This window comes from Phascolarctos cinereus, unplaced genomic scaffold (genome assembly GCF_003287225.1).
Source record: "Phascolarctos cinereus isolate Bilbo 61053 unplaced genomic scaffold, phaCin_HiC Scaffold_3;HRSCAF=262, whole genome shotgun sequence".
NCBI classification, from domain to species: domain Eukaryota; kingdom Metazoa; phylum Chordata; class Mammalia; order Diprotodontia; family Phascolarctidae; genus Phascolarctos; species Phascolarctos cinereus.
This window is the reverse complement of record NW_027555736.1, coordinates 105675527-105699945: the sequence shown is the minus strand read 5'-3', so window position 1 is coordinate 105699945 and position 24419 is coordinate 105675527. Positions and strand designations below refer to the sequence as shown.

At 40.2% G+C, this 24419-nt stretch overlaps 1 protein-coding gene across 6 annotated transcripts in view; it reads right to left on the bottom strand.

The window, feature by feature from the left end:
• Positions 1–3501, bottom strand: part of ITPRIP (inositol 1,4,5-trisphosphate receptor interacting protein) — a 35935-nt gene extending 32434 nt beyond the window's left edge. For all 6 annotated transcript variants that reach the window (XM_078151071.1, XM_020987973.2, XM_020987969.2 and 3 more), the window contains exon 1: positions 2997–3501. The gene's annotated coding sequence lies outside the window, so the exon portion shown is untranslated. The remainder of the gene's footprint in view (positions 1–2996) is intronic.
• Positions 3502–24419: the final 20918 nt, after the last annotated feature.

Genomic DNA, 24419 nt, shown 5'->3' with positions numbered 1-24419 from the left:
TTCCTCCATTGGTTTGACAAATGATGAAACTAAGGCACAAAGAAGTGACCAATTTATGGTCAAGTAGCTAATTAAGACAGTTTGTTATTAGAAAAAAGTTATTTCTTCCACTGACTCAAAATTAAATTTCCACTCACTGATCCTAATTCTCCAGCCCCAGAGCCACATGGAACAAAATAATCCTTCTTCTGTAATCAGTCTTCCAATATGAGAAGACAATAACTATGTCTCCCCTACCCAACAAACCTCCCAAGTCTTCTTATCCAGAGTAACCATCCCCAGTTCTTTCAACTGTTTCTCATGTGACATTGTTTCAAGTCCCTTCACCATGGTGATTCTCTTTTTCAGACAATTTTGTCAATGACCCTCCTAAAGTGCTGTGGCCAGAAGTAGGTACAATACTCCAGATGGATCTAACTAAGATGGCTTTTCTGCCAGTTCAACCCTTCTCTTTAAATTCACCCTGCAGGAGAGATGTACTTGCCACAACCTCCAGCTAAAACAATGTCCTCTCAGAGCCTTCTCTCCCTAGTTCCTTTTCCATCCCTCAATTTTTGAGCTAGAACCAAAAGACCATATTCCTATATGAAACCCCCAAACCAGCAGGATCACTGAAAGCTATCTTAGCCCAGAGGTTTCCTCTTCTTTCCCACACTTTGATGTGAGTACCGAAACAAAAATAACCACACACATACCCCAGATGTTCTTTATTTCAAAAAACAATGCTTTGAGAAGAAAAAAGCATTCGGGGTATGGGGAAGAAGTCAAAAGTTTGGAGCTTTTAACATATAAAAACTAAAAGCTAGATATGACTATCCCTCTGAAATTGATCAAATTGTAAGCTGACACACAAAAGAAAAATCCCCTTTCTACCTACTCAGTAAGAGGCTCAAGAAAGATGACAGTCATACTATGCACATGGAAAACATGAGCCTAGCATTGCCTGGAGCAGTCACACACACAGAGAATTAGTAAGCAATGAGATATAAAAGAAGTACTCATGGTTGTACAGATGGAAGGAAGGAGATATATAAACTAACCAGGTCATTATGTTATTACTGAGCGGGTGCGCGTGATCTACATTCTGGCTGGAGTCTATGGAGCAATCCCTGGAGGTAGAACACCCCTCCCCTCCCCAAAGCCTGCCTTCTCTCAGGAAAAAGGCAGCAAGAGGGCTGCCTTTGAGGGTCAGAGCCCACTTGCATTTGCTTGAGAAGTGAGCTGGAGGAAAAACACCAAGTAAAATCACAAAGAGGAAGATGAACAGCAGAATTAGGTGTAGTTTTAGATCTAAATGCAGAACTGAGTTTGAGGTACTCTCTAACCTCAGGACCACCTCAGAGCAGTTTGGCACCCTGAAACCAAATCAGAAAAGGGGAAAAAGCTTTCTCTTTAGGATCATAGCTCTAAAGCTGGAAGGCATTACAGAGGCCATCTAGCCCAACCTCTCCTCATTTTACAAATGAGGAAATTACAGCTCAAGGAGGCCACGTTGCCCAGTCATATAAATAGTGAGCATCAGAGATAGAATTGGAACTCAGATCCTCTAAGCCAAGGATTTTCCCACTGTACCAACCACCACTCTGCTTTCTACATCTGAAAGAGATGGGTCATGCCACTGTGGGAACTCCTCCTTGTTTCTTTTAGAGATTCCCCTTTTTCTTGAATATTCAATTGAAATTCAAGAAAAGGGTATATAGCTCTGTGTACTGAGGGTGGAGAAAGGCAAAGGATGCTAGGAGAAGAGGAAGGTTTGGTCAGTGGAAAAATCTGCACACAGCATGTGGGTCCTCATTACAGCTTCAGAAAGAGGAAGCTGTGGGAACATCACCCGGTCATGGTGGAGACCTCATTGCTTCACTACCTCCACAAACATAAAGCACTGACTGCAACTTTCACCTGAAGAAGGGAAAGCTGTCTTTCCCACTGAGATTTCAGGGGTCCAGGAAATCCTTCTTTTGCCTTATCAGAAAGAAGTGAAGGAAAAAGAACAAAATGGTAGAAAGTGGAAGACCTAGGTTCTAGATTGGCTTTTCCACTAACCAGCTATGCAATCTTGGACAAATCACTTAATCCTCTATACCTCAGACTCCTCCTTCCTCTGATACAAATGTACATGGCCTAGATCATCAGTTCTCAAACTTTTTGGTCTTTGGACCCCTCTGCACTCTTAAAAAAATATTGAGAACTCCCCAAAGAGCTTTTGTTGATATGGGTTTTATCTACTGATAGTTGTGTTAGAAATTGAAACATCTCAGTATAAAAATAGTTTTGACTTTTTGGATCCTTTGAAAGAGTCTGGGGACTCCCAGGAGTCCCTGGACCACACTTTGAAAACTGATAAGCCCACTTACCAGCTTAGCCTTAGACCCTGTCATTCAGATCAAATGACAGAACTGGAGAAGGGGGCTGAAGATGGGGTTTTCACTTCAACTTAGTTTTGCCTCAAAATATATCAATAACAGGAGATACAGAAGGATTCTATCCTTGCCTAGTCAGATTGGGAAAAGGAAAGCAGATTTGATAGTTTAACTGCATCCTTTCTGGGCATGGCAGAAAGGAGGAAGAAACAAAACAAGTATATCCACTATATCTGTTGTCCAGTTTACCCAGCCCCGTTCTCTACTTAATCCTATCATAGGGTGCCTTAAAGTCAATAAAAAACCAGTAAGAGATCTGGAGGGCAGTTTAGAGCCCTAGACTTAGAGCCAGGAGCTCTGGTTCTAGTACTGTCTCTGCCACCAACTTGTTATGTGATCAAGAGCAAGTCAATTCTTTGCTATGAGCCTCAGTTTCTTGGAGTGTAAAATGACGGAATCAGACTCTACAGTCTCTAAGGTCCCTTCCAACACTAAAACAGAATAACTATAAAATAACTTAAATCTCCCTTCCCCCCATTCTATATCTCCTGGCACCCACCAAGAGTATTTCTCCGAGAAGTGTGGTCAGATCTAGAGCTACAAAAAGAAACACAAGGCAACGGTCCCAGGACTTACCTGCAAGCAGTCGACCCTGACGTCTGCCAAACTGGCTCGCTGTCCCGCTACTTTCCCCCGACCCAGAGGAGGGCGGGTGGGTTTTCAAAAAGTTTTTCAGCGAGTTGGAAACTTAGGTGTGACAGCGCTTTAACTGCTGACCTGTGTTTCTCCACCTAATGAGCTCCCAGGGGCCGGCGATGGCGCTGCTGCCTCCGATCTTGTGGCCTCCATCAGCAGGGCCTTAATGGGCTTCGGGGGTTGCTCATTTCCTGGATGTCAGAGAAACTTTTTTTCCCTCCTTATAAGAACAAAACCCCCGCCTCAACTTTCAGCCTCGTAGACGCTGCTTAAGGAGGCACTGCCCGGGCTCGGGAATCCGGGGGGCCGAAAGGACCGAGGGACGGGCTCTGGGCATCTCCCCGAGGCTGGGGTGCGAGCCTAGCTTGGGCAAGGTGGGGGTGGGCACTGGAACCTAGAAGGAGCGTGCGGGGAGACAGGCGGCCCGGGCAGACTGCCTTAAACAACACGAGTTCCTGCTTGCGGAGCGGAGGGGGTTAATTAAGCACCACCCTCCCTCCTTCAGCCTACGGTTTCTAGCAGTTTGGAGTTGCTGTAGCGACTACCGGAATAGACGCTGTGCCTCTTCCCCCATCCCCTCCAAAAGTTTCCAACATAAACCTTGGAAAACCTCTGCCCTTCTCCCAGCTACGTGCTGAGCCCTGTTGCTGGGCTCCTGGTACTGGGCAGTGAATCCATCGTAAAGAACATTTTGTGATCTATTTAACTTCGATAAACTACATTGTTGAGCAGCCTCTTTGCTCCAAGTGGTCACTCATGATAGAGAAATGGAGTGAGTAGAAGCAAAGGTCAGTCACTCAGTAAGCATTTATTAAACGTCTACTACATGCCAGGTACTGTGCTAAGCACTGGGGGCACAAATTAAAGAAAAAGTCCCTGCCCTGGGCAGCTCCCAATCGAATGTTAGAGACAACATGAAAGCCACAATTATGCGTGTGCGTGTGTATAATATGTATATATACACATATACATATAACACACAGATATACATATATATGCATATATGTACGTGTGTGTGTTTATTTATATATGAAAATAATCAGAGCAGCAACCCCTGACGTTTGGGTAGCTTTGATGTGCAGCGTCCCCTGACCTCTAGAAGCAGTCAGGAGGCCTGGGAAATCTAGTAGCAGTTCTGCAGCTAATTTGCCGAATATTCTTGGGCAAATCATTTCGCCTTTCCTTCCAGTCTCATTTTCCTAATCTGTAAAGTGAAAGGGCTGGGCCAGATTATGGAAAGAGCATTGGATTTGGAGTCAAAATACCTGGCTCAAATTCCTCTTTTCTAGTTACCTGTGATACTCTGGGTAGGTCACTTAACCCATAATTCCCCTTTACAATATATTCCAGTCAAAACCTGGCCTTTTTGGTATTTCCATTGCATCTCTTTGCCTTTGAACAGCCTGGTCCCTAGGCTTGAAAAGTTCTCCTTCCACCTCTCCAGTTTTTAATATTTAAAAGTTGTTTTTTTTTTAAATTTCACTAGCTCCCTTCAAGGTTCCGATTAAGTCCTACCTCAGCTGGAGGCCTTTCCCATCCTCAACCCAGTTGTTAGCATTCTCCAACACCTCCAAATTACTTTTTATTTACTTTGTATACATCTATGTGCAATGCTTCTCTCCTTTAGGAAAGTACATTGCTGGAGTCATAGATTATTTTTGTATCCACAGAGTCTAATGATGAGTCTTGTACACAATATTTGATGATAATAATGATAGGTATTTGATAAATCTTTACTAAGTTCAGTAAAACCTCTCTGGGCTTCTGGTTCCTTATTTGCTAAACGGGGGTGGGGGTGGAGGATGATGATTTCTAATATCCCTCTGAGCTCAAAATCTTCTCATCTCTAAAGTCCCTTCTAAACTCTAACATTCTATCAATTTATTGTTGGAGAAATATCTCCTCTCTGGGTTCCTAAGGTGGGTAACTGCTGCCAAAATATATTTGCCATAATGTAGGTAAAAACCTAGGTTTTATTATCATGCTCAAGCATAGGTTCAGGACTTAGAGAAAATCTGAACCATCCTTAAGGTTCTAACAATGCTTCTTAGGGGCAAAATTGTGTTAAAGTGACAGAAATAATTGTTTTACATATTGAAACCTTGTACATTTCTCTTAGGTCATAAAAATTAAAGAGAGATCCATAATTACAATACTTCCTTCAATGTTGCAAAAGTTGAACAAATTTAAAGAGTCATAACCTCATACATCCCCTAAGGAAACATACTTTATAAAATAAACTCTATAAGGTAAACTAAGTCATGTTATAGATTAAACTGCATTTAGAGGGTTTACAAATAGGCTAATTGAGGAGGAAGATTTATGTGTCACAGAGATAACCAAGAAGTCTTAGCATCAGGGAAATCCTTCCTTCAGCAGTTATGTAGGGGAGCTAACAAATAACTAAAATCACTTTGGTTCCCCTTTTACTTCTGTCTGAGGAATGTAACAGTCATCCCTTATTTCATGAGTCAGATTTTGGTCATTTTAGGTTAATATTAACAGAAGACAGACTTTTAGTTTATCAAAATTTGCAGGGGGAGTAGCCCTGAGTCCCAAATAATAAAAGGCAAAAATAAAAAATTCCCATTACAGTTTTAATGCCTAGAACACCTCTACAATCAGAAAGGGTTGGTATTTAGAGTCCCTCCCCCCAGTGAAGACACTTGATCTCAGAGACGTCTAGTTACTCAGTGTCACATAGGTTAGTAAGTGGGAGCCTGAGCCTGAATTGGGACTAAAACTCAGGACTTTTGATACTGGACCTTTGATACAGGACTTTTGAAAAAGAAAAAATGCTAGATTTGGATCAGGTTTTGAACCCCTGCTCTGCTGCTTAATACCTGTGTAACACTGGGCAGGGTATTGAACCTTTCTGGATTTCAGTTTTCTCAGGTATAAAATGAAGGAGTTGGACTTGATGGTCTCAAAGTCCTTTGGAGCCCTAGATCTATCATCCTGTGGCTTTTAGTCTCCTACCAGGCTAGTTTAGAAGGCATCAAAAATACGCAAACAAGCTTTGGAAAATTAAAAGGTACCATTCTCCTCTTTTCTCTCCTCACCTCTCCATCTCAGAATTCTGCTTCAGTTGTTGTTATTCAGACATGTCAGTTATGTCTGACTCTTTCTTGGCAAAGATACTGGAGTGATTTGCCATTTCCTTCTCCAGCTCATTTTACAGATGAGGGGATTGAGGTAAACAGGGTTAAGTGACTTGCTCAGGGTCACACAGCTAGTAACTATCTGAGGCTGGGTTTGAACTCAGGAAGATGAGTCTTCCTGATACTCTGTCCACTTTGCTACCTAACTGCTCACAGAATTCTGCAGAGGCCATCAAATCCAACCTATATTTAAGACAAGGTTTCATTAGCCCTGAGAGCAATGATGTCTAACTGCCTTAGTCCTAGACTCTATACCTTTCAATTCAGCCCAAGCTTGCATTAGCTTGCTTGGTGGCTATATCCCATTGTTGATTCACATGGAGCTTGCAGATGCTAAACCCATGGATCTTTTTCATAGCTAGCTGTTGTCTAGCCATGCTTCCCCTATTTTTGGACTTGATAAGGTGATTTGAACCAGAATGTAAGACTTTACATTGATGATATTAAATTTCATCTTTTTATATTTGGCTCAAAGTTCTAGCCTGTCCAGATCTTTTTGAATCCTGACTCTGTCATCAAATATAATGTTTATATCATCCCTCCTAGCTTTGTGTCATTGGTAAATTTGATAAGCATGCCACCTATGTCTTGATGCAAGTCTTTTTTTGGCGAGGCATTTGGAGTTAAGTGACTTGCCCAGGGTCACCCAGCTAGTAAATGTCAAGTCTCTGGTGTGAGACTGGATTTGAACTCAGGTCCTCCTGATTCCAGGGCTGGTACTCTATCCACTGCACCACCTAGCTGCCCCTTGATGCAAGTCTTTGATAAAAATGTTAAACAGCATAGGGTGAAGCATAAATCCCTTGGATAATCCACCGAATACCTCTTTCCAAGTTGTTATTGTTTCAGTCATTCAGTCATTTAGATCAAAATGAGAAGATATCTGTAAAGTGGTACATAGTAGATGCTACATAAATGCTATCTATTGTTATTATCTCCAAATCCACCTACTTATATTAACATTTATTCCACATTTCTCCATCTTTTTCATTAGAATAGCAGAAGCGTTTATAAAATGTTTTGCTGAAAGTAAGTGATATCCTCAGCATTCCCTTGATCTACCAGTTTAGTAACTTAGTCAGAAAAGGAAATAAGGTTAATCCCATTGCAGCAGTTCTTGATGAATCCATGCTGACTTGTGATCATTGCTTCCTTTTCTAGACTTTAATTAAAAAAAATGACCCAGAATCTTGTGAGAAATTGAAGTGTAACACATTGGTTCACAGTCTGCAATCTCTGGTCTCATCCCTCTTTTGGAAATTGGGACAACGTTTGCCTATCTCCATACCTGTTTTCTATGATCTTTGAAAGACCTATTTACGATGACTCAGTTATCACCTCTGCTGCTTCTTTCAGATAGTTCATCCTGGGCAAAGTAGCTTAATTCCTAGAGCAGCTAGGCGTTTTCTTGAATCACCTTATCTTGGGAGATCAACTTCCTTTCAGTCATTTCAATGTAAAGAACATTTTCCCTGATGCTCTCCCTATCACCATTATAACTGTCTTCTTTGATCCTTAATCCCAAAAGGTAAATTAAACACTTGCCTGAAAAATAATGGGCTTAGTGGAAAAGGAAATCAACCAACAGGCTGTTTTTCTAAGGATCTAGTAGAAGCTGTGGCCCTCTTTCCTGGCTTATAAAGTCCTGCTTTGGTCACTAGGTTCTTTCATAGGCAGAGAGGAGAAGGCCTAGGATTAGTTTGAGGCATGTTTTTGAAAAATTATGCAGTTGAAAGACTTACATGGACTGATGCACAATGAAGTTAGCAGAACCAGGAGAACATTGTATACAGTAATAGCAACATTGTATACCAATCAACTATGTATGAGTGACAGCTATTCCTAGCAATAGAATGATCCAAGACAATTCCAAAGGTCTCATGAGGAAAATTGCTATTCACCTCCAGAGAAAGAACTGATGGAATCTGAATGCAGATTGAAGCATATTATTTTTACTTTATTTTTTTTTGGTAGTTTTTTTCTTTTGGTCTGTTTCTTCTTTTATAATGTGAATAACATGTTAATATGCTTTTCATGATTTTGCACATATATAACCTATATCAAATTGCTTATCATCCTAGAAAAGGGGAAGGTGGGGGACAGAGGGAGAAAATTTGGAACTCAGAATTTTAAAATAAATGTTAAAATTTGTCATTATATGTAATTAGAAAAAAATTAAAATACTATTAAAGAAAAATATTAGTTATTGAAATTAAAGTATTAATTTTTTAAAAAAGAGTATGCAATTTTTGAATTTGTCAACCCCTCTGCTAGGATGGCTTCCCTCCTATGTACTTGACGATTCCAAGGATGCTGAGGGGCTGAACCACAGAGCTGATATGTACAATGGCTTAAATTCCTGTTATTTGTTCCAAACTTTAGCTAAAGTAAACCAAATACAGATATCTCCATAGCCCTAGGTCCGTCAGGAGAAATATCAGATGCTTTCTTTGGGAGTCTGACTCTGTCTAGCAAATGCTAGCAATGAATGCTGCAAAGCATTGTGGATAAAAGTCTGGCCTGGAAGTCAGGGGGAACTATGTTCAAGTCTCGCCTTTAAAACATCACTGGAGGTCACTTAAACTTCCAGTGTCCCAATCAGCTCTCTAGAACTATTAGTTATACATGACTAATATGAAAATATGTTTTGCATGACTTTGCATTTATAATAGGTACCATATTGCTTGGCTTCTCAATGAGTGAGGGACTGCCTGAAGGGAGGGAGAGAATTTGGAACTCAAAATTAAAAAAAAAGAATGTTAAAAATTTAAAAAAAATTTTTAGAAAACCTATTAATTATAGAGGAATCAATAACCTGCTTTGGTGGAGAGAGTTTCCATAATGGGAGTTCCCTCACAGCAAGGAAATCACTGGTCTGGATCAGGCCTCCCCCTCCTCCCTACTTCCAAGAAAAGCTGATCATGTGATATCAATTCACATTTACTTAGCACTTCATAGTCCACAAACCCCAGAAAAGTAGTTACTATATTAATTATCCAAAAAGGGAATACAATGACCCCAAGGCTCAATTTCTTCCTAACAGCACTCAGATATGTAAAATATATATTATTCTTTCTATTTTAAAGATAAGGCCACTGAGACTTGACTATCATCACACAGGGAGTGGATAGGCCAGGATTTGAACATGGGCTTCTGCTTAATCCCTTAAAGCTGTGTTTCCCAAAATGAGTTTCCTAGAACCAAAGTGTTCTCTGCAATATAAATTGAGGTCCCATCAGGTGATTAAGATTCCACTTATATTTTCTTCCAAAAATATTATTTGTGAAGTTTTAAGTATGTAAAACTTGAATTAAAATTCTGCTCCAGAAATTTAGTAGCTGTATGACCCTGGATAAATAACTTAACTTCTCTCAGCCTCATTCTACTCATTTGTGAAATGGGGATAATACTAGTACTTATTCCCAGGGTGGTTGTGAGGAATAAATGAAATAATATGTATAAATTGCCTTGAAAACCTTAAAGTGCCAGAAATTTTAGGTATTAATAATAATACTTATTCTATATGGCAGTTTTCCAACATGAAAATAAACTTAATTTCTGGGATCAGGATTTAGGCATTCCTTCTGTAACTGTCATGACCCAGAGTGTTCTGTGGCTAGAGTAGTTAGGAAAATGCTGCACTAGAGCAGGCTGTTCTTTAACAAAACAGCATTTTGGGGGCCATTGAAAGGCTATTGGACAAAGTCCCAAATTCCTATGCAGTGGTTAGTGTGTGACCAATGACGCCCCCAAGCCAGCTGCAGCGTCTGTCTCACAGCTGGGGGCTGTGGGAAAGAGGGGCTGGGGAGACAGATTTACTTCTCGGACACAATTATGGTCAGCTCTGAGCTGGGAATGGCATACATAGCACTGCAGGGGGTGGAATGGAGTGAAGAGGGATGACAGGAAACCTGCACTGATCATCAGAGGACCTGGTAATTGGAAAAAAAGGGAAAGTCTGTTGTTGTACAGGTCAGTCCAATTTATCACAACCAACATATTCACTTTAGTTGGGCTTCTACAGGACTTCAAAAAGTCAAGGTGTAGGGAGAGTGGCTCATGAAGGAGGTGAACATGGAGAATCAAACCTTGGTAGCAGTTGACTTTAGTGTTTCTTCATTGGTGGCTACCTCTTCTGTTTGCTTGCTCCAGCAAACTTGTGCTTATGAAGAGATACGACATCTGGCTGGGAGTGGACACAGCAAAGAACAGTGCCATGACATCACCAGAGGATGCCAGCAGCTCTGTAGCCTCAGCAGCTTGAGTTGTCCTGCCACTGTAATGGCCTAGCCCCACATGTTTTCCTGAATGTGCACACCCCATGGGAAGCCAATAAGTATGAATTTTTTCTGCAGAGGGCATATGTGTTTGTGGGAGAGTAAGCTCAATGTTTATAGGGAAATATTCTGTTGTTATTTTGTGACTATGCTATTTTTTTAAATGCCTTGCTTTGAATTGTGTGAATCCTCTGACTGACACGTGAAAGGAAATCCTTCAGCCAAGCAAGGGATAGGGGAGAACATGAAAGATGATATAGACCAGCTATTCTCAGTGTGGTCTGGGATGCTGATGAGTACCTAAGACTCTTTCAGGGGGTCTGTGAGGGCAAAATGATTTTCATAATACTAAGATATTTTAATTTCCAATACAGTATCTTCATTAGATATGACCTACATAAACAAAAGCTCTTTAGGAAGGTCTTCAATAATTTTTAAGAATGTAGAGTGGTCCCGAGAGCAAAAAAGTTTAAGAACCACTGATAGAGACAAATTATTACTACAAAAATTGAAAGCTTTTGCACAAATAAAATCAATGGAGACAATTAGAAGACAAATGATAGAGTGGGAAAGATATTTGTATCAAATGGCACAGATAAAACTCTAATATCCAAAATATACAGGGAACTGATACAAATATCATAACATCAAGAGATGTTCTCCAATTATTGTTCAGTGGTTTTCAGTCATGTCTGATTCTCCATGACCCCATTTGGGCTTTTCTTAGCAAAAATATTAAAGTGGTTTGCCATTTCCTTCTCCAGATTATTTTACAGATAAAGAAACTGAGGCAAACAGGGTCAGATGACTCGCTCAGGGTCACATAGCTAATGTCTGAGGCTAGATTTAAATTCAGGAAGTTGAATCCTCCTGACTCTGGGCTAGGTACCTTATTCACTGTGCCACCTAGCTGCCCCATGTTGTCTAATAGATAAGTAGTAAAAGGATATAAATAAAATTTTCAGGAGAATTATAAAGTATAAATAACCATGGAAAAAAAACAGTACTCCAAATCACTAATAGCAAGAGAGATGCAAATTAAAACAACTCCTAAGTTTTACTTTATGCCAGGGGCAGCTAGGTGGCACAGTGGATAGAATGCCCTGGACTGGAGTCAGAAAGACTCATCTTCCTGGGTTCAGATCTGGCCTCAGCCACTTTACTAGCTGCGTGACCCTGGGCAAATTATTTAGCTCTATTTGCCTAGTTTCCTCATCTGTCAAATGAGCTGGAGAAGGAAATGGCAAGCCTCTCCAGTATCTTTGCCAAGAAAATGCCACATGGGGTCATGAAGAGTCAGATATGACTGAAAATGACTGAACAACAACAATAAAACACAAATTGGCAAAGTTGGCAAAAGATAGCAACCATCAGTTTTGGGGGGTTGGGGAGAGACAGACACATTGGTATGTGGAGCTATAAAGTGATCTTGCTGTTCCATATTTCAATTTGGAATTATGCAAGAAAAATGACTAAATTGCACATTCCCTATGACTCACTTTTGGATATATAACCCAAGTAAGTTACAGATAGAAACACAGATCTAATATATATAAAAACTTTCACAGTAGCAATATTTTTTGGCATCAAAGAAGTAGAAACAAAGTGGATGCCTGTCAATTGGAGAGTGGCTAAAAGCTTTCATAGTACAATAATTAATGGAATATTATTATGCAATGAGAAATTACAAACGTGACAAATTCAGAAGAACATGTTAAGATTTGTATTAAGTGATGCAGAGCCAATAAACAAAACCTAAGAGAACAAAATACACAATGTCTATGACAGTGTAAAAGGAAGTTGAACTTTGAGCAATGGAAAAACCAATGCAAGTCCTCAGGAGAAGAGACTCTCCTGCCCTCAAAACAAAGAGATGAGAGATGAATATGACAGGATATGATGTATCTGGACAGATGTCGTTTCTGTGTCAGATCATCTTGTTTAATTCTTTTTCATTGTCCAAGGAAGGGTTCAATATGGAGGAGATGGGATGGGAAGGGACTGTGATATACAGAGAGAATTAATGAAATGTATAAAAAACAAACAAAAACATCTCCCCAAAAGTCAACACATTGCAGGGGTTGGGTGACTTATGAGCTGCAATTTGGAGAGGCTTCTCAGTCACAAAGTACTTAGAAGATGGGGTAACTTAAATGTAGCAGCCTTGATCGCTACATTTAAGTGAATGCCCATTCCTCTTCTCCTGTGGAACCATCAGATGGAGAGACCAGAAGGGGCCCTTCGTTGCATTTTATAGATGAAGAGCACTAGAGAGAAGTGATGCCTGAGAGTACAAAGTCGTGCCTAACACTGGGCTTGGCCACTTGACTCCCAGTACAGGGCTCGACTTATTCAAAGGAAATCCCTCTCAACCGTGGAAGTAGACTCAGTTTTCCTAGAACTGAGAATGTTTCTTTAAACTAAAAGCCTAACTTACATCCTCCTCACAAAAATTTTAAGTGGTTTAGAAATGCCATGCTTACAGCTTTTATCCACATCTTTTTGCACACTGAAGTACTATGTCATTATGTCATTATCTTGTCATATATACTCCATGTCCCTAGGTCACCCTGTGCTCCTAGGAAATCTGTTCCAAATAAGTGTATGAGGCAGACTCATGTGGTCTTAAAGCTTTTTAACATAGTATTCTCCCCCTTGTGTGCTGCTGCATAGACAATGAACCAGCACCCTAGTCATCTCTCTATTTTTCACATACAGTCCATACAGTCCTAGCTGCATATCTACCATGTATTAATGTACTCTCTCCTTCTTCCACGTACACTCAATAAAATCACCCTTCCACTGAATTTGGCTCTCAAATTGCAGGACTGTTCCCTCACTCTTGGTCATATTCTAACATAGAACAAGAAAAAATAATTACCCCAACTAGGCCAGTATTTAATTAATTAATTAATTTATAAATAGTATTTTATTTTTTTCCCATTACATGTTAAGAAAATTTTTAGCATTCATTTTTACAAGATTTTGAGTTCCAAATTTTTCTCCCTTCCTCCCTCCTCTCCTCTTTTCTGAAAATGGTAGGCAGCTTGATATAGTTTATACATGTGCTATCATGTAAAAATATTTCCATACTAGTCACAGTTGTGAAAGAAGAAACAGATCAAAAGGAAAAAAAAACGTGAAAAAGAATAAGGTAAGTGAAAAAACTATGCTTTGATTTGCATTCTGAGTCCATCATTCTTTATCTGGATATGGGTAGCATTTTTCTTTGTGAATCCTTTGTACTTGTCTTGGATCATATTCTGACACTGTGTGTGATGTTTTCCTGGTTCTGCTCATTTCACTTTGCATCAGTTTATACAAGTCTTTCCAAGTTTTTCTGAAATCTGCTAGGCCAGTATTTTAGTATCTTTACTTAACCAATTCTATCCTAGAAGTTATATCATGACACTCTTACATAAGCCTATGGACTCGTATTCTCCACAGCTTTGAAGCATAGTTGCTTTTGCCACATCCTGGCCCAAGCATCCCGTCTCCTGACTTCTTATTCTAATGCCTCATTATAGTGTAAAGGTGATCCTGTGTCTTCTAAGGTATGTCCATGGGACACAACCTTTAGCAGATACTACTAAACTGGAAAAAAACCAAACCAAAACAAACTTCAAATACTCTGTGATGTCTATTGTCTGAAGACCAATCTTGCTAAGTTTTATTAACTACTGAGCAATTTTTCTTCCCCCACCCCCAGCAATTTTGAGCTGTTATGATAATGAGGAGGTTGTGATTTGCATTGGTGGAGGGAGAATCCATATTGATGAAATCATGGTTCCTTGGAAGTCTTGAATTATCCTTGAGCAGGGCAGTCAGAGCTTTTGATTTCCTTCATGCTGGTGGTCAGACTCGGGGCACCCATGGATGTCTCCAGCAAACACTGAGACAGGAAGGAGGAAAATGTAGGTGGAAGGAGTTTGAAATACGATTGACATTAGGAGGGAAGAAGAGGAAGGAAGAGGTAAATAGTATCAAAAGTTGGTAAGCTCTTACAAATGACAGCTGAGGCCAACAGTATCATATTATGAGAAAAGATGGGAAAAAGTCCAGAAAAAAATGATGTGATACCTGTGGACTACATATGTGAATTTGTATGTGTATCATATTCCATTGAGCAGCTAGGTGGCACAGTGGATAGGGATAGAAAGCTCCAGAAAAGGGAGGTGTAAGAGTCTCTGGAATGGGGAAGGATCATGTCTAGAGCAAAGGCAGTCTATCACACACACACACACACACACACACACACACACACACACACAGACCAGTCCTAAGAAACCAAAAAAGTTTTAGTTTTGAGCCAACACATCAAGGAACTAAAATAATCTGTGAATGTCTTTGCTGAGTTGTTGATAGTGATTTTTGACAATCAAAAAGAAAGGCAAAGGTGCTATAAGACTGGAGAGTGGTGAAGGGGAGATGGTAGATTCTTCAGAATGTGGGCTGGAGAGCTTGACTTGGATTGCAGGGGGGAAAAAGTGCTTTTAATAGGTTGGAAGTATTTGTTTTTGTCCTTCGTTCTTGAAGAGGACCATGACATCAGGAAGGTGATGCCATAACTTGCAAGTGAATTGGACTTAAGTGAGGGGGGCTGTGCAAAGTTACCAGCCTTGCTTTCTTCTACACTGCCATTTGGAAACAAAGGAACCATAAAGAACAAGTTATACTGGATGAACCTCATTTCTTTTTTTGACAGGGGTTACTAGACTGTTAAATTAGCGAATGCTATAGACCTGACTTTTAGGAAGGCAAATGACAGAAGTGTCTCAGGATATTCTGCTGTACAAGACAGAGAGACATATGATTTAAATGATGATGTAGGTAGGTGGATTTGTAACTGCTGTAGTGACTGGACCAACAAGCAATCATTAATGAATCTATTTTAACCTGGAGGGGAGGCTCTAGGGAAATCTGTGCTTTTCTTTGTTCTGTGTAATGTCTTAACCAGAGTTTTGAATGGAGCTAGAGATGGAGTACTTAACAATTTGCATTTAATCACCCAAGGGGTACTACTGCCCAGTTGTCTGATCCTGTTCAACAATATAGACCAAATATTGGTGGTCCCATGCTCACCCTTCAATTACACACCCCACTCAACACCTGAGGGTGAAGGGGCAGAAGCCAAGTTCTCTATGGTTCTCAGAGAACTGGTTACCTCTATTCCTTACCTCTGGCCCCTTTCTAAAGGTGGCAATTATCCTGTCTTTAGTTTAGAGGTATAGTGTATATTTATCCAGTTATATTCTTATGCCTGGGGAAGCTAGGTGATGCTGTAGATAAAGAGCTAGCCCTGAAGTCAGGAGGACCAGATTTCAAATCCAGCCTCAGATGTACTAGCTGTGTGACCCTGGGCAAGTCACTTCATCCTGTTTGCCTCAGTTTCCTCATCTGTCAAATGATCTGAAGAAGGAAATGGCGAACTACTTCAGTGTCTTTGCCAAGAAAACCCCAAATCGGGTCAAGAAGAGTTCAACTGGACTGAAATGAGTAAACATCTACGTTCTTATGTCTCAAGCTTCCTCTTACTAGCAGACTCCACCCTCTTCTGTTTGCTACTAAGTTTCAGTGGACTCCAATCACTTGTGCAAGGCATCCTGGACAGTTACACAAGCAGCAACAGGAAGAAAACCAAAATATATTAAACAACCAGTGTGTGGGCTACAAGCTTGTGGTTCCTCTCATATTCCAGCAGCCTCAAACTAATGTGTAGGCACAACTCAAGCCCAATGTTTCCAGGAACACAATTGGCTTTCTTAGACTAACTTGTCCTCAGTTGGTCCATAAGAGTTGTTCCCTAAGGCTGCTCTGTTCATGGGTTAAACCTCCCAGAGGGTTAATGTCCAGTAAGATGGGGAACACAAGATCTGAAGTATTTCCTCATTGCTTCCCCCACCCACCCATTTATCACTGTTAGGCACCTCTTATCTTGACCTCCAACTTCTTCCCAATAAAGCTGGCTCATCAGTTGGACTATATGGGACCAGATGATCTTTCCTTGTTACTTACTTACCAAGCCTAGAGTCAGGTTGAAGAGGAAAACCCAGACTTGGCAAGAGCCTCTTCCCTGTCTCACAATGCCTCCATCTCCCCTTTTCCCCTTTCTTTTTCTCTTGAAAAGTTCTTTCCTGTCCCTCTTCTTTAGTTCTTTCTGACATTGCCTCATCAGTCAGAACTTTCTGGGTGCATCTTCCCCTAGGCATGACTGTTACATGCATATTATACAAAACTTGGAGGAATAGTCAACACATTGGAGTTGGTATCCAGAAAGATCTCAACAGGCTAGAACATTGTGTCAAATTGAATAAGATGAAATTTTATAAGGATAAATGTAAAGTTCCACACTTGGGTTCAAGAAATCAACTGCAGAAGAATAGTATGGGGGAAGCAAAACTATACAAAACATGTGAGAAGGTCTTAGGGTTTTAGTGGATTGCAATCTCAATTTGAGTCAATAATAAAAATAGCTAGTTTTTATTCAGTGTTTACTATGCACTAGGCACTGTGTGCCAAGCACTTTACAAATATTGTCTCATATAATCTTCACAACAACCCTGGAAGGTAGCTGCTATTATTACCCTCCCTTTACATTTGAGGAAATTAAGGCAGAGGTTAAATGACTTGCCTGGGGTCACATACCTGGCAAGTGTCTGGAGCTGGAATTGAGCTAGGGTCTTCCAGATTCTAGGCTTGTGGTCTATCTACTGCTCCACCTAACTGCCCCCAAACTTAGTGTGATACAGTGGCCAAAAAAGCCAAGGCTACATGAATTAAGAAAGACATAGTTCCAAGAATGAGGAAGGTCGAATTCAGTCCCATCAAGCTTTACCCTAGTCACACCACATCTAAAGTGCTAGGTACAGTTCTGGGCACCACATTTTGGGAAGGACTTTGCCAAACCTGAGAATGAAATTTGAATATACAAAAGGAAGCAATTTTGATGAAGAGGGAAAAATGGGAGCTGGCCAAGAAGTAACTGATATGTATGTAACAGAGAACTCACCAACCAACCTTGATTTTTATAAAGATAGGAAAGATGGAAGCAAGAGGCAGGTAACAATCAATTGACTAACAGGTATTTATTAAGTGCTTATTATGTGCCAGGCACTGGGTTAAGAATATAAACAAATAGAAACAAAAAGATAGTACCTGCCCTAAAGGAACATACAAGAAAACAACACAAAAAAGAAAGCTGAAGTAGGGGTGGGGTAGGGCAGAGAATGAATACCAAATATAGAGGAGGAATACCAGAGTGTTAGTATCAGTATTGTTAAAGTCCTGGAAGAAACTGAGGCTGATGAGGAAAATTAAGGACAATTTAAAAAAAAAGCTACATTGGAGTAAAGATTAGGGATGGGGCAGGGTGAATAGTTTGACAAGAGAAGTCAGTCCTACTCAAAATCTTACTTCTGTGGCGTTTTTTTGTTTGTTTGTTTGCCAAGAAAAATGACCTCTAGATTGGAAAAGACGGAACAAAATGACTAATAGGGAGCTAAAAGCCAAGATAAATAAGGAGATAGCAAGAGAGCCTTGATGAATTCAAATCACTTGGATCAGATGAACTACTTCCTCCAATACTGAAAGAATTAGAGGATGTGATTGCTGAGTCCTCAATATCTGAAACAACCTTACTCAGGTTAAGATTTTCTGGTTCTGTGAATATGAATTACTACCTAGAGATAGAGCTACAAGGCTTTCCAAGCCACTGTGAGGTACCTTTGTATAATTTCAGTGCTTCTATGAGTCCTTGTCCTCACATCCTCATTTGGACTGGACCATGAGCTCCTTAATACCTCCTTGTATTCCCAGCACCAGTGCTGAGCAAAGCACACTGTATGCAGAAGGATCACAGATCTGCAGAGGCATGAAGACCATAGAAGTCATTTAGTACAACCCTTCATATTATAAATGAAACTGAACCAGATCCCAAGCCTCCTGATTCCTTATCCAATTTTCCTTCTACCAGTTTTCTAGGAGAAAACTGTCCCAGGGTATTCAAAAACTGTTGGTTTGCTGATGACAGTGGCAGTAGTACGTGGGATTGAAAGGCAGAAATGGAAATGGAACCAGGATACCAACTGGAGTCTAAAAAATGGTCTATTTTGGTGGATGACATTTTACAAGGGTAGGGTCAAGCCCTCTACAGGAGACTTCTTTTCCAACACCTGTTCAATTTAACAAGCATTTCCTGAGTGCCTATTGTATACACAACAATGTCTTAGGTATTGTAGGAGAGAAAGAAGACCGGGTCTCTGCACCCAGGGCCTTCATGCCAAAGATATGGAAAGAAATCACTGACTACCCATCCACCCCACCCACTGCCCTACATAGCATTAGGGCAATGATAAATACATATTAATAAATTCCTAATGCTTTTACTTGAGGGATGACTGCTAGGTCCCTGCTGCATGGTCTAGGTAGTTTCTTTCAACTGCCTCAGAATCCGAAACAATTCTTCCCTGGTCCCAAAGCCCTTAGCCAATTCTTAAGCCATTGTTAGCCCTGAGGAGGTTTATTGTGTGTCTCTGTATGTGAGCTCAGTGTTCTACAAAGTGAATCACATTTCTATAAGAATAACATTCTATATTTAAGACATAAAGTCTCAATTGATCCATTCTCAGTAGGATATGGGCTTTGAGACCATCTTTTTTATTTTCTGTAGCACAAATAAGTTGTTTTGAACCATCCAAAGTCTTTCTTGTGATCAGTAGTTTGTGGGAGGCAGCTGGCTGGTTGGGATGAAAAGTTCAGCCTTTGAGCAAGGGATGTTCTTTTTAACAACATTGCAAAAGTAATAAGAATTACATAAATTCTTGCACTTAGGTTAAGAAAAACAAACCCAGCTTCATAAGAACAATCTGGAGGAAATATGACTTGACAGAATTCCATGTGAAAAAGGCCCAGGGGTTTTAGTGGACAGCAAACTCAACGTGAGAAAACAGTGAGACATAGCAGCCAAACAAGCTAATGTGATCTCTGGCTGATTTAATAGAAGTCTTGTGTCTAGAAGGAGGCATGTGATAGTCTCACTACACTCTTTCCTGGACAAACCACATATGGAGTACCGTGTTCAGTTCTGGGCACCAGTTTTAGGAAGGAAATTGAGAAACTGGAGCATGTCCAGAATAGTAAGGTGATCTGGATGCTGATGTCTCAACACAATGCCACAAATAGCCGAGTGGAAGAAACAAGGAATCAATAGTTCAGACAGGGAAAGAGGCAGAAAAATATGAGCATAGTCCTCAGATATTTGAGAAGCTGTCATTTAGAAGAAGGATTACAATTATTCTGTATAGTTCCTTCCAGAGAATAGGAACTAGTGATGGGGGTGGGGCCCAAGCCAAGATCTTCGCCCTTTGCCCCAAAAGGGAATCTGACTCACAGGCCCCAGACCCTCATCTCCCTTTGAAAGCCTTAGGCTCCCTTTTGTCTACAGGCTACAGAAAGGCCTTCTCTGGTCTCAAACTGTTCCTTATCAACTTCCTTTATCTCCTTTTGAAAGTCCTAGCCCCACCTTGATTTTGTGCAGATGCCTTTCAAACTTCTGCCTTCCTGTTCCCTCCATTATCTATTCCCATTGTCTATTCAATCTCTCTGACCTCCCCAATTAGAATTCTTACCTAGACCCTTTTCCCAACCCCCTTCTCTGGCCACCCAAAGTTTACTTTAGTATTTAAGATCCACCTTGGCCCTCATTCAGATGCTGAGAATCTCAGGCCCACAAGGCTGAGAACCTCTCATGCCCACCTGTCCTTATGGGCGTCACCTGGCCTCTGTGATTTATCACTGATAAACTTTTCCTCTGGCTGAAGATTTGAGTTGAATTCATTCAGCAGGGCCCGGTACCGCGATCTTGGGGTCCCAGCACCCCAAAACCCCTAGACCTCTTCACTAGGACAAGTAGATGACAGTTCTAGAATGGTAGATTTTAACTTAATCCATAAGGAGCAATTTCTTAACCGTTAAAGAGACTTGTTAAAAAACAGGATGAATTACCTTAGTTGCAGGAGGTCTTCAAGTGGGGAATTGAATGACCCCCCCTATTGTGAGTGTAAGAAAGGAAATTCATGCTTCAGGTAAGGGGTTAGACTCAATGACCAATCTCTTACGTCCCTTCTGGCTCTAAGATTCTATGGTTTTATGAATTTAAACTTGGGTCATAAGGGCTAAATGACCATTATCTTGGCCTCTTCAGTTGCCAGCCCCAATCACTGAGCTGATTTGCTGTTCCAAATAAGATACGTCAGGGGCTAAAACAATTAAATAAAAGCCAAGATCATTTAAAAACTTGGGATTTAGAATAGTAATATATCTATCTTTTCAATAAAAGAGGGCCTTCTGGAAGTTGCCTGCAACGATAACTTTTCCACCTTCCTTGAGATTTTGATCAAGAGAGCAGGGTTTTTCGTTTTGTTTTGCTTTGTTTTTGCTGAAATCTTTTGATCTTTTTACATTGGTGGCTATTTGCTGTAGATGCCTGTAGAGCTCAAGGACCCCCTCAATATTTCCCTTCTCTGTGGCAGAGAGATCAGTCTTACCTTCTCTTTTTTCTTTCTCTGGTTGTCTGGGGCCTCTGATTCATGGCTGGTACCTTCGAGTCAGTTCCTTTCTCTGGAAAGTAGTCAGTTCTGTTACATAGCACTTGTTTTGAAAACATGATTGATATATTGGGGGAAAATTTTTAGCATAATATAGCAACAATAATAGTTGGGTTTTGCACTATATTTTCCCCAAGAAAGAGTGAGAATGTGGGAAAACTGCATCATTTATAATAGCTCACAAGTTGCAACCCTTCCAATGCCCTCTTCAATAAGCAAACTTCAGGTCTTTGGTAAGGTAAAAAAAACCCCATATTTATTGTGTATCTTCTGGTACAGTAGGAGCTGTGGATGGAAGAAGTCTGATTTCCCTTCCATTACCTCCCCATACTTCCACTTTTGCCTCTGGCTCTGAGGTGAGGAATTTTAGCAAATCCAATTTGCTCCTGCAGCCTAAGTCCCCATATGGGGCCACTCTTTATTGTGTAATGCAGAACATTATTTTACCATTTAGGTAGTAGAACCCTTTAGGCCATGGAAACCTCCAAATTCCTTAGCAAGACCCTTATCTGGCTGCTCAGGCCACAGCCCTCAGATCATATCTCTGGAAGCCTCCATTGTGAGAAAGTTTGTAGAGCATTATCATATCTAGATAGAGGGAGAGGGGTGTCCTTGAAAAAAAAAAACTCTTCCTCTTGCCAGACTTCAAAGATCCATCCCCCTCCCTGTCCTGTATACTCTCTATATAAACCCTGGCTCAACCCCTGATGAGGGCTGCTTGATTTGGACGTGAATATCCCTGGCAGCCGCGCACTAATAAAGTCCACAATTTAAAATTAGCTTGGGTCGTCAACTCACTCATTTCTCGGTATAACAATTGCAATATATTTTTTAAATCATTTAACATGCATAAAGCTGTACTATCATTTTTATTAGGTTCCTATCTTTATTTTAATGTGACACTGATGAAATTTTTAAGCATTGTGACTCTAACTCTATTTTCCTCATTGGTTTTTTCCTCATGGTTTTTATTGTGTGATTTTGAATAATGAGGTGCTTTTTGGGAAAGCATATCCCGTTTTAGCAGAATTGACTGTATTTCCATACTCTTGGAATTTCTGTTTCCTTAGGTCAAGACCAAGTCTCTCAACAATGGCTTTGATTGGTTCAAGATGTACAGGCCCCATTCACACTGATTGTAATTTCTTTTAATCTGGTAAGATAATCAGTGATCCTCTACTTTTATATCAGTTTAGTGAGCATGCCCTAGGTAGCCAGGTAAAAATGTGTTTAACTGCTAAGACATCTCTCATCCAGGTCAAACAGTCCCAGTTTCCTATGTCATATTTTCTAGGACTTTCACATCCTGGTGGTCCTCTTCTGGTCATGCTCCACTTTGCCTAGAGCATTCCTAAAATGTGTAGCCCAGAACTGAGTATCAGGGACCCAGATGTGACCTGACCATGGTAGAGTGAAAAAATTACCTCCCTCCTTCTGGATATTTTCTTCTTTTGAAGTAGTACAGGATAGTGTTCATTTTTGTAGCTACCATGTTACATTCTTGACTCATATTGAGTCTAGAATCCTGTAAACCCCAAGACATTTCTCCTCACAGGACCTGTCGCATTACCAAGGTTTTGCCATTCTTTATTTTTGAAGCTGAATTCAAGAACCTAACTGTAGAAGTTAATGTTTATCCCTACTATATTTCATCTTATTTGATTTAGTTCATCATTTTTATTTTTATTTTTTGTTTTTGGTGAGGCAATCAGGGTTAAGTGACTTGCCCAGGTTCACACAGCTAGTAAATGTCAATTGTCTGAGGCCGGATTTGAACTCAGGTCCTCCTTAGTTCATCATTTTTTTTTATGTCCTTTTGGATCCCGATGTTTTTTTAAAAATTTTTAATTTTTTTAAAAAAAATTTTTAGGCAATTGGGGTTAAGTGACTTGCCCAAGGTCACAGTAAGTGTCAAGTGTTTGGTCTGAGGCTAAATTTGAACTCAGATCCTCCTGACTTCAGGACTGGTGCTCTATCCAATGCACCACCTAGCTGTCCCTCACCCGTTTTTTTTTTTTGATCCTGATGTTTTTAGCCAGTGTTCTAACTATACTTTCAAGACTTATCGGAAAATTTGACAGCCTTGCTGTCTGTCAGAGGCAGCTAGGTGGCACAGTGGACAGAGTGTTTATCTTTCAGGTCAAGAAGACCTGAGTTCAAGTATGATCTAAGACAAGTATTTAGTAGCTGTGTGACTCTGGACAAGTCACTTAACCTCTGTCTGTCTCAATTTTCTCAATTGCAAAATGAGGATAATAATATCATCTACTTTCCAGGGTTGTTGTGAGGATTAAATGAGATAATGTTTAAAAGGTGCTTAATATTTAATTGTCAAAAAATAAACGCAAAAGCAAAACTTACAAAACCCCCCCCCCCCTTTATTACCTTTGTATCTTTTCCAGAAGTTGGCACAGGGCTCTGAACTCAGTAGGTATTCAGTAATATTTGTTGAATCGAACACTATATTGAAAAATTTCCTTAACTGGGTAGACTTTACTTAGTATTTTCAGGTTTTTTTGGTAGTATGCTGCCACCTTGTGGTGTATTTTATTATAACAGAGTGTCACTGGGAACTAATGCCAAAATCCTAGAGGAAGAGTTGCACAGCCTTTTGGAAATCTGTGCAGTGTATGGACTTGAAAGCTAAGGCTTCTCTCCCACCTGTCCACCTGAGTAGAGAGATAACTTCATCTCTCACCTGCCTTGGAACATGGCTTGAAGTTTCTTTGTTTCCATACTCCTGAGTTTGAATCATAGCCCCTCAGAGACAGAAGAGATCAACTCCTTCATTTTATGTAAGGGAAAATGAAGCCCAGAGATAGGAAGTGATGTACCCAACGTCACACAGTCCTGGAGTCAGGACTCAAACCTAGGTCTAACACTTAAATATAGCAACACTATTAGAGTATAAAATAGGCTTTTGTTCTAGTGATTTCTTTATAAGCTTTTTTAAAAGAAATAATTTCATTTGAAATAATCTGAAATATGAAATAAAGCATTGATACTGCCTTATTTAATTTTTAGGACACAAAGACTTATGGTCATGAAAGAAAAATCTGGATTGAGAAGAATTTATTGACTATAGTTGTGTAAACTAAGGCAGAGCCCAAGGTCACATGGCTCATAGTATGAGGTTGGATTAGAACTCAGGTCTTCCTGACTGCAGCAGGCCCAGTGCTCTATCTCAAGGAGCTTATGCCATTTTGGGGAGGAAACAGCATACACAGAGATTGGTAAATACAAAACATATTAAGTAAGCACACAGTAATTTCAAGGACTGGGGAAGAGTACTAGTTACTTGGGGCATCAGGATAGGCATAT